This window comes from Chlamydotis macqueenii, chromosome 1 (assembly GCF_036417535.1).
Source record: "Chlamydotis macqueenii isolate bChlMac1 chromosome 1, bChlMac1.mat, whole genome shotgun sequence".
Taxonomy (NCBI): domain Eukaryota; kingdom Metazoa; phylum Chordata; class Aves; order Otidiformes; family Otididae; genus Chlamydotis; species Chlamydotis macqueenii.
In genome coordinates this window covers 52,770,413-52,780,581 of record NC_141556.1, presented here as the reverse complement: position 1 = coordinate 52,780,581, position 10,169 = coordinate 52,770,413, and positions in this window count along the sequence as shown.

The window sequence follows — 10,169 nt, the reverse complement described above, 5'->3', positions numbered from 1 at the left end:
TTCACTCCACCAAACTGACTCGCAACTACCTGCCTTTTGTTTCAGAGGGGATCTAAATGATATCCTCTGAGTTCAAGCATGTTTGAGGGTTGCTGTAGCAAAAGAAGATGGTCATTCCTTCCCTCCAGGCTTCTGGCACAGTACCAGTCTTGTGCTAATGCACCACTTTGCACAGCAGCCTTGGTCAGGCGCACGGTTTTTATATTTTCTTTTCTTGTTTGTTTGGGGTTTTTTTGTTTTGTTTCTAGTTCTGCTTACGAGGCAAACCTGAAAGTGGTCTCTCTCCAGATCCCCAACTGACCCTCTGCCAGGGTTGTTAGAAGATAACACCTATGCAATGTACTGAACCCCTGCAGTGCCTGGAATGCAACCGCAGTCTTTGTTGGGCTCTTGATATCCCACCTAGGAGGTCTGTAACCTCTCAGGTCCTCACACCAACCATGGGAATTTCCAAACCCGTTCAAAGTCAGGACTGGGTTTGAGGAGACATCACCCTGGCTTGAAAGGTGACGAAGTGTTGCTGCAGCGTTAGGATAGCGTCCTGCTGAGGTAGAAGCCTTGTTCTTAGATGTCTGTCTGCCGGGGGACTTTTTAAGCTTCCTGGCCCTGGAAATGGAGAGGAGGTGTAACTCTCTGCAGATGGCTAGGAATATGTGTAGGATGGCTCACGAATGCCTGTTGCTCTTTCAGTAGAGCGTGGATGAAAGTGTGTGGGGGGGTGTGTTTTTACAGAATGCATTTCCTTCCCTTCTGTATATAGCACTGCAAAGCAACTGGAAGAATATGGGCGCTGCAAAAGGACGGGAGATTGTTCTGCGGGAGGCACAGAAGGCGCAGCAGTACTTGACAGCTCTTGCTCTGGGAAGCCTGCTGAATTTCCCTTGGGCGCACCTGCACTGGCCACAGCAGGTAGGATCCTTCACCATGAAGGAGGTGATGACGACAATGCACTGTGGCCTGCAGGAGAACGCGTAAACGCTGACTGGAATGCAGGGGTGGAGAGATGTGGAAAGGCAGATTGAAATAGCAGCTAACAGCAGCAACGTGCTTCTTACACCCTCTCTAGGAGTCTTGCCAGCAGCAGGAGCACAGCAGGAGGAACAGTTTGATTCCCCTTCTGATTATGAGGTACCTTCTCTGAAGGGAAGGCAGTGGGGCCCCACTGGCCTCCCTTGCTTTTGGTCTCATTTCCCTCTGCTTCAGCTTCCTCCGCACGCTCCGAACCGGGACCTTGCCATGCTGTGCTGGTTTTCACGCCTGTCTTAATTTACACAGTCAGATGATGAAGGTCCAAGTATTCGGCCAACCATTGTCATGGTTACAGCGGATGTCCACCACGGAGCCCGCTGGGAGCCAGTTGCAGAGGAGCCCGGCAATGGTAATTTCCTGATGGACTAATGGTTACCTTTGTAAGCTTCTCTGGACTGAAGCGGACAGGGAAAAGCAGAGTGAAATAAGCACTCACAGCAGCATCGCGTTTCTTTCCTCTTTCGTAGGTGACTTGCCAGCGGCGGGAACAGAACAAGAGGAAGATGAGGATTCCTCTTTTGATTCTGAGGTAGAATCCTAGACCCAGAATCATTGTGGTGGGAAAAGTCCCTGAAGATCATTGAGTCTAACCACAAATGTTACACTGCCATGCCCACCCCTAAACCGTGTCCCTAAGTACCACATCTATGCATCTTCTGAACACCTCCGGGGACGGTGACTCAACCACTTCCCTGGCCAGCCTGTTCCAGTGCTCCATAAGCCTTCCAGCAATGAAAGCTTTCCTAAGAACCCAGCTAAACCTCCCCTGGCCCATCTTGAGGCCATTTCCTATGCTGCTATCAAATCCCTCTTGGGCAAAGAGAGCGACGCCCACCTCACCACCACCTCTTGCAGTGAGGGGCCCAAAACTAAACCCAGTGTTCAAGGTGTGGCCTCCCAAGTGCCGAGTCCAAAGGGACAATCACTTCCCTAGCCCCGCTGCCCACACTGTTTCTCATACAAGCCAGGATGCTGTTGGCCTCCTTGGCCAGCTGGCCACACTGCTGCCTCATATTCAGGCACCCGTCAAACAACACATGCGCATTACCGGGCGATACACATGCGGGCGGTGGGAGGGGGGTTACGAGGGGGGGGGTGGGTTGGGGGGATAGGGCTAGATTTCTCGGAACCAGCTCTCCATTCACGTTTTGCAAGACAACAGGAGTTGCCTTGCAAAATAACGGGAAGCCATTGCTCGGGTGGTGGTTTGCTGTTTCAACAATGTTCAGACAAATGTTTGACACAGTCTTTTACACCACCCCGTGGCTCAACATTGTTGCCTCAGAGACGGAGTTCCATGGTGGCATAAATGATAGAGGAAAGGAGAAAGAAAATAATAAAAAAGAGAAGAAGAATAAAAGAAAGAAAAAAGATATATGCAATTCTGAACATTATTGTTTATCATTTAGTGTACAAAGAGATATAAATGCTAGATACTTCGATTTAATTAACAATATCTTATCTAAGTAAATTACAAAACCAGAACATTAACATATCAACATTTATCTTACAACTAAAAATTTGTCCCAGGCCAAGTTTGAGGCTTATGGCTCTGGGGGATCAGAAGAAGCAAGTAATTGTTTACAAGGACAATCATAAGATAAACAAAGATAAACCACCAAAACTATAGCAATGCACAACATCATAAACGCCTCAAGATAAAGCACCATCAAAATGTTAAGCATTTTGTTCACTTCTGCAACCATTTCTTTTCTTTGGCAAAACAGTTCAGTTTTTGCTTTTTGGTGAGGCTGGCGACCAAGTCCTCGTGGAGCTTGTGGCTGTGGAATTCTGGCCCACCGGAACGGGGGTCTGGATACACAGCAGGAAAATGGATTTCCCTGCCTCCAACTCAGAGCACAGTCAATAAACAATGACACTATAAATTTGCTGTCAATTTTATATCACCCCGTGGACCCATGGTGGTTCCAAAAAGAAAAAAAAAAACCACAAACCAAAAGAAAACAAACAAAAAAAAACCCCAACCAAACAAAATCTCATATCTTTCCATCGTCTAGCGATGTTGAGACATTAAGTAACCTTTTCAGTCTCTATCACCACCCTGTGGCTCAGCATCGCTCACCAAGGTTGAAGGGGGAAAAAAAAGAAGAGGGAAGGGGGGGTGAAGGGACTTAGTTATGCTTATAATATACGTATGGCCACAAAATGGGTTTCTATTGTTGTATGATACGTTGAGGGGTTTCTTCATTTTTAATATCGACCACCCCAAGGTAACATACCTTAATCCAGGTCACATATAGCAATTTGTGGATATGATGTTCACAGATCCAATGATGTCAAATAACCTATTCAAAATCATACATATAACACAAATAAAGATTAATAGATTAACCATGACTATAGTAATCATCAAAACCATAGATTTAAATATCAATAATATTTTTCCCACCCCGTGAGTCCCAATATTTTCCTAAAAAAAAAGTTTTAGGTAGGTTTCCAGGTTTGCCTTCAAGTTATATGATTCTAACAGTTACGTGTTTGGTTTGCCGTACAAACCTGATATGTTTAACCCCATCAGGTGAAGTCACAGTGGCCGCTTGCATGCGAGTCACCACGCTTTGGATTAATTGAATTAGGCACAGTATAATACAAGGCGGGGGGCGGGGGGGGCTGTTTCTGCTTGTTTAGAAGGAAGAAGTTTTTTCGACAAAGTCAAAATTCCACATTGCTCCGCCTCACTCTGCATCAGTGCGGTGATTTGTGCTCCTGTGTCAATTAAAAAGGTTACTGTTTTTTTTCTGTGGCCCTACAGCCACTGTAATCAACAAATCCCCTTTCACATTTAAGGTGAGTTGTTTTATAAACATCCACCCTCCGTTTCCCCCCCCACCTTCGGGGAACGGAGGAACTAGTTTCCCATCACCCTCTTTTCTGCATCAGTTTCTTCCCCAAGGTCTATCCATGGTGGGGCACTAGGGGTTGTTCCAAAATTGACTTTTTGCCCCGATCCTGTTTGTACAAGTTTCTCTAATTTCTGTGTTGGAAGCCCATCCATTACATCTCGGGGAATACCTGTCTGGAGTCCCGGTTGCTGCCATTCCTGACGGCCGAGGGGTCTCCCTCTCCCAGGATCAGTAAGTCGGACCGACTTAAAATCGTGACTTCTCTTGACCAGTGCTGGCCAGCCTTCACCTTTTTCTGTGGCTCTTGCAGCTCTGGTTTCAGTTTTTTGCCCGAATCCACCAACAGGACCGTATGTCCTCCCAAAATTTATGAGTTCTTGGGCTACTTCTCCCCATGTCCACACTTTCCTCCCTGTCCTTCTATGATCAGGGGTCACTGTTCCCTCCAGAGCACCGGTAAGTCTGTCTGCCACAGGGGTACTTTGTATCTTCCCCTGTAGCTGGATCCCAATGGGTTTCAGGGAATCAGGAAGTCCTCAGATTAGAGGAGTCATCTGTTCGGGATCCACAGGCATCATCATTGGAGAGCCCTGGTTAGGTTTGAGCTCTCTATCATACATCATTTGCAAACAAGCAGCCTTCTGCACACTCTCCACCAGTTGACCCACTGTGCCCATGATGGCTAGGGGGTCTCCCCTCTCCAAAGGGTTCAGCCCCCCAGCCCAATATGCTGCCCTCTGTGTCAAAGACCATGGGGCCCGATAATTGCCGGTAGTTAAAAATACACCTGGACACCAATATCCTTCCGCTTCCTTTTCTGACAACAAGATTCCACCCCCCCCAACAACGACACTCTCCAGACATCCTCTGTGTCCGATTCCTTTGAAGTCCTTGCAAAATCCTTCCTTAATTTTGCCAACTCAGTTGCTGTAAACGGAACCTCTTTAGTAACAACTTGGGGATGGTTATCGGTTTCTCCCTCATACACATATTCAGTTTTAACTAGGGGATACATGTGAGGGGGGTTCTCTACAATTTCTTTTGCTTTTTGCAAGTCCCCCTGAGGGTAGATTTGCCTGATTCCCTTATCTTCTAACTTCAACTCCACCTCTCCACACGAGTCATTTTCTCTCCACAATTCTTCTGCGGGGATCTCATCACAAACATTTGCACATTTGCCAGCACCCATCTCACCAAAGAGGGGTTATTTCGTCCTGAGAGGGCCGCACCACAATTTTAACCACAATTCCCCCCCCACACACTCTCAGGAGGGCACACCTTTCAAATTTCACAAAAGGGGGGGGGGGGCCACACCATAATTTTACCACAATTCCCCCCCAACATACACTCTCAGGAGGACACACCTTTCAAATTTCTCACGAAAGCACTTATGTCACAAAAGAGGATTTATTTCGTCCTGAGAGGGCTGCACCACAATTTTTTTTACCACAATTCCCCCTCCACACTCTCAGGAGGACACACCTTTCAAATTTCACAAAAGGGGCTTGTCTTTTGCCCAATTCTATCACTGTCCTTCTCCGGTTCTTTTCCTCGCAGACAAACAGAACCGCGGATCCGGACTTTGCACTTGCTTTGTACCAACGTAGGTCTCAGTCATACACACACACACACTAGAATTTCTCATAAAGCAACTGGACACTTTCTGTTTCTCCGAGAATCCTGCCGACTATGCCAATTAAATAATGTCACATTCCGATTTCGGACGAGAGGAAGGCACCCTTGCGTTCTAGCCGACCTCAGACGAGTCTGGGAGGCTAGGGGCGGCTGGACCGACCTCTCACACACCGGAGCGTGGTTTTGTTCGTATTCTCGAGAACAGAATTAAGACTCAAAACGGAGTCAAGTGCCGGGTAACTTTATTAACCCGATAAGAAGTTTGTAAATGGAAGAGAAAGGAGAGAAAGGAAGGAAAGAGGGAAAAGAGTTTCAGTTGTAATAGCTACCGCCACAGAGCTGCGGCGTCCTGACAGTCCAGTTCGCTCGATGGGGGAACGATCCGGCCGGTGTTGGCCGTCTCAATGTCGGTTCCGTGGATGTGTGTTCCGGCGAATGTGTATTCTGTTGAATGAAGTGAAGAGTAGTGAAGTGTAGAAGTGTCGAAGTCTCGAAGAAAGTGTCTAAGTCTAGAAGTCTAGAAGTCTAGAAGAACCTTCTCTAGACTGAAGCGGACAGGGAAAAGCAGAGTGAAAAGCTTCTGACGTCCTTTGTAGGTGCCTTGCCAGCAGTGAAAGCAGAACAAGAGGAAAATGAGGACTCTTCTTTTGATTTCGAGGAAGAGTCATAGAACCAGAATCACTGTGGTGGGAAAAGTCCCTGAAGGTCATCGAGTCCAATCGTAAACCTTACTCTACCATGCCCACCCCTAAACCGTGTCCCTAAGCACCACATCCACGCATCTTCTGAACACCTCCGGAGATGATGATTCAACCACTTCCCTGGCCAGCCTGTTCCAGTGCTCCATAAGCCTTCCAGCAAATAAAGTTTTCCTAAGATCCCAGCTAAACCTCCCCTGGTCCAACTTGAGGCCATTTCCTATGCTGCTGTCACATCCCTCTTGGGCAAAGAGAGCGATGCCAACTTCACTACCACTTCCGGTCAGGTAGTTGTAGAGCGAGAAGGTCTCCCCTCGGCCTCCCTTTCTCCTGACTAAACAACCCCACTTCCCTGCAGCGCTGCTCACAGGACTTGTCCTCCAGACCCTTCACCACCTTGCTTGCTCTTCTGTACACAAACTACAGCACCGCAATGTCTTTCTTCTAGTGAGGGGCCCAAAACTAAACCCAGTGTTCAAGGTGTGGCCTCCCAAGTGCCGAGTCCAAAGGGACAATCACTTCCCTAGCCCCGCTGCCCACACTGTTTCTCATACAAGCCAGGATGCTGTTGGCCTCCTTGGCCAGTTGGCCACACTGCCGCCTCATATTCAGGCACCCGTCAAACAACACCCCCACATCCCTTTCCACCAGGCAGCTTTGCAGCCACTCTTCCCTATCTAAGAAGGACTCCCTGGGGTCTCCCTGGCCTCCCTTGCTTTTGGTCTCATTTCTCTCTACTGCTGCCTCCGCCACATGCTCCAAACTGGGACCTTGCCATGCCGCTGCTGCAGGCAAGCTCCTCAGTTTGGACTGGGATGAAGGAGGTCAAGCTAATGACTCGGCTCTCCTACCAGCTGTCCTTTGAGCTGGACTTGTAGTACAGGATTGAAGCAGTAAAGCTTCCCACCAGTTATGATCCTCTGAAATCCTACCAGGCTGGCGCTGTGAGGATTGCTGTTTTTCCTCCACATAGGTCTCTTCTCCACATCCAGTCCGTGTCAAGCGGTTGCCCATGGGGTATACAGCCTAGACGCTTTGCTCCCTCTGTCTACTTCCTCTCTGTCTCTTGGGCAGGTGTTCTTCAGTTCCTTTTGAAAGCCCTGCTCCACAGAGATGCCTAACACGCTGCTTCTGTTTGCCGTTCTCCTTCGTTCCGTCACCTGATACAACGTTATGGGTGTTGGCTGAAGCAAGAGCTTTGCAAGTGGAAGTGGGTTCGGGATGAGTCTGTGGCAGTTTTTACGCATGTCTTTTAATCTACACAGTCGGATGCTGAAGGTCCAAAAACTGGGCCAACAACCATGGTGCTTCCTGATGCAGTCCACTATGGAGCCCGCTGGGAGCCAGTTGCAGAGGAGCCCAGCAATGGTAATTTCCTGGTGGACTAATGGTTACCTTTGTAAGCTTCTCTGGACTGAAGCGGACAGGGAAAAGCAGAGTGAAATAAGCACTCACAGCAGCATCGCGCTTCTTTCCTCTTTCGTAGGTGCCTTGCCAGCGGCGGGAGCAGAACAAGAGGAAGATGAGGACTCCTCTTTTGATTCTGAGGTAGAATCCTAGAACCAGAATCATTGTGGTGGGAAAAGTCCCTGAAGATCATTGAGTCCAACCGCAAATGTTACACTGCCATGCCCACCCCTAAACCGTGTCCCTAAGCACCACATCTATGCATCTTCTGAACACCTCCGGGGACGGTGACTCAACCACTTCCCTGGCCAGCCTGTTCCAGTGCTCCATAAGCCTTCCAGCAATGAAGGCTTTCCTAAGATCCCAGCTAAACCTCCCCTGGCCCAACTTGAGGCCATTTCCTGTGCTGCTATCAAATCCCTCTTGGGCAAAGAGAGCGACGCCCACCTCGCCACCACCTCTTGCAGTGAGGGGCCCAAAACTAAACCCAGTGTTCAAGGTGTGGCCTCCCAAGTGCCGAGTCCAAAGGGACAATCACTTCCCTAGCCCTGCTGCCCAGACTATTCCTCATACAAGCCAGGATGCTGTTGGCCTCCTTGGCCAGCACATAGGTCTCTTCTCCACATCCAGTCAGTGTCAAGCGGTTGCCCATGGGGCATACAGCCTAGACATTTTGCTCCATCTGTCTACTCCTCTACCTCTCTATCTTGGGCAGGTGTACCTTGGCCCATTTTGAAAGCCCTGCTCAATAGAGACGCCTAACACAGTGGCCCTGATAGCCCTGTATGCAGTCCATTGCAGAGGAATGTGGCAATGGTAATTTCCTATTGGGACTAAGTGTAAGCTTCTGTAAGCTTCTCTGGAGTGAAGCCGATAGGGAAAAGCAGAGTGAAAGAGGCACGCTTCGTACCTCTTCTTTGTGTGTCTTGCCAGAAGCAGAAGCTCTGCAAGAGGAAGATTTTGACTCCTCTTCTGAGAATGAGTTACTTTCTCTTCCACAGGTAATGCAGAAGTAACGCTTCTGTAGCCCCAGTGCTGAAATGCGCTGTGATGCTGTCGTGTTGCTGGGGATTCCTTTCCTCCCTCTCGGTCTTTCTCTGTTCTTGTTCGCTCAGATTTCTGCACCGGGCAGAGAAGAGCTTCAGCTAAAGAAGGATGCTTCAACTCAGGCAGATTGTCGAGGCTACAGACAGGTGACTGTTAAAGGCCGATCTCCGTACAGAGAGCTTTTCTTCGTACTGAGTTCATTTTCAAGTGCTGCTAGGAGGACTTTAGTGATTCTGGACCTGAAGTGTATTTTGGACCTCCTCTTGTTCGCGTTGTGAAGCAGAAGAGCTGCATAAAGAGAGAAAACTCTTCGGTGACACATCGGTGACACATCTGCTGTATTTTAATCCAAAGCCTTGCCCAACACAGGAGCGATATGAATATTTTAAAAATGGAGCAAATATGCCTTTTGAAGAGCAGCTCTGCAGGCCACCCCAGAGCTGGATGCAGTACTCTAGGTGGGGTCTCATGACAGCAGAGTAGAAGGGGAGAACCACCTCCCTCAGCCTCCAGGCCACCCTGAAGACCGATCTAGTGACATCATCCCATGAGTTAAAGCATCCCTCACGTTGTCATCTTCTTACTGATCTCTCCGTGCTCAGGGAATACCATTTCTTTAGATGTGGGTCAGGCAGCTGCAGCAGGAGCTTACCAACGCTTTCAGAAAGAACTCCCTGGCAGAAGCTTCACTCAAAGCTAAGAAGCGCTACAGCAGCCACCTGAAAACTGCAGCTGCAGAAGCAACTGGACAGGTCTAAAGCTAAGGTATGGACAAAGCCCGTCTCTTGGCTCTTGGCAGGGGCCCCGGCCTTTCTGGGAGCAAACCAGAGTGGGGAACTGATCCATTCCTGGGGGTCTGGTGTAACCCAGGCTGGTTCAGCACACGCCTAGCTGTGATGAGGGGGCTGGGAGGGAACAGCACCGCTGCCTTTGGTGCCTGGCTGTTTGCACCGCTGGAAGCAACAGCGGAGGGCTGCGCTAAGGTGGCCTTAGTACCCTGGGCACCTTTGCAACAGGAGTAGCTTGAGAAACATGTAAGCGACTCGCCTTGTTTTAGAAGCGCGGCGCCTACGATTAGAAAGGCCACTAACCGTGAAGTGGCTTTGTCCTTAAATGGACAAGGGTGTGTGTATTCCTTTCAGAGAGCTGCTTCTCAAGTTTCATGGAGCACATGTATTTGCTTCTCTGGGGTTTGGCGAAGCAGAGTGTGTGCTGATGGAGAAAGAGTAGGCATACTGGAGTGCTGTGGCGGTGCTTTCTTGTATTCCCTCATGACATCATCATTGTTATGGAGTTGAAAAGTCACTTCAGGAGCAGAAGGAGCTTCTAACTGGGTTGGAGTAGCCAACAAGGGGCTGCAAAGTGTTTGGAGCCCTTGAGAGAGGAGGACAAGGAGTGTTGGGGCAGCATTTAGGAAGCACTGTAGGAAATCAATGTAGATGTAGGACAGGGGCCCCTGTGTAGAAGGTCAAGAAGTAACATGGCTTTT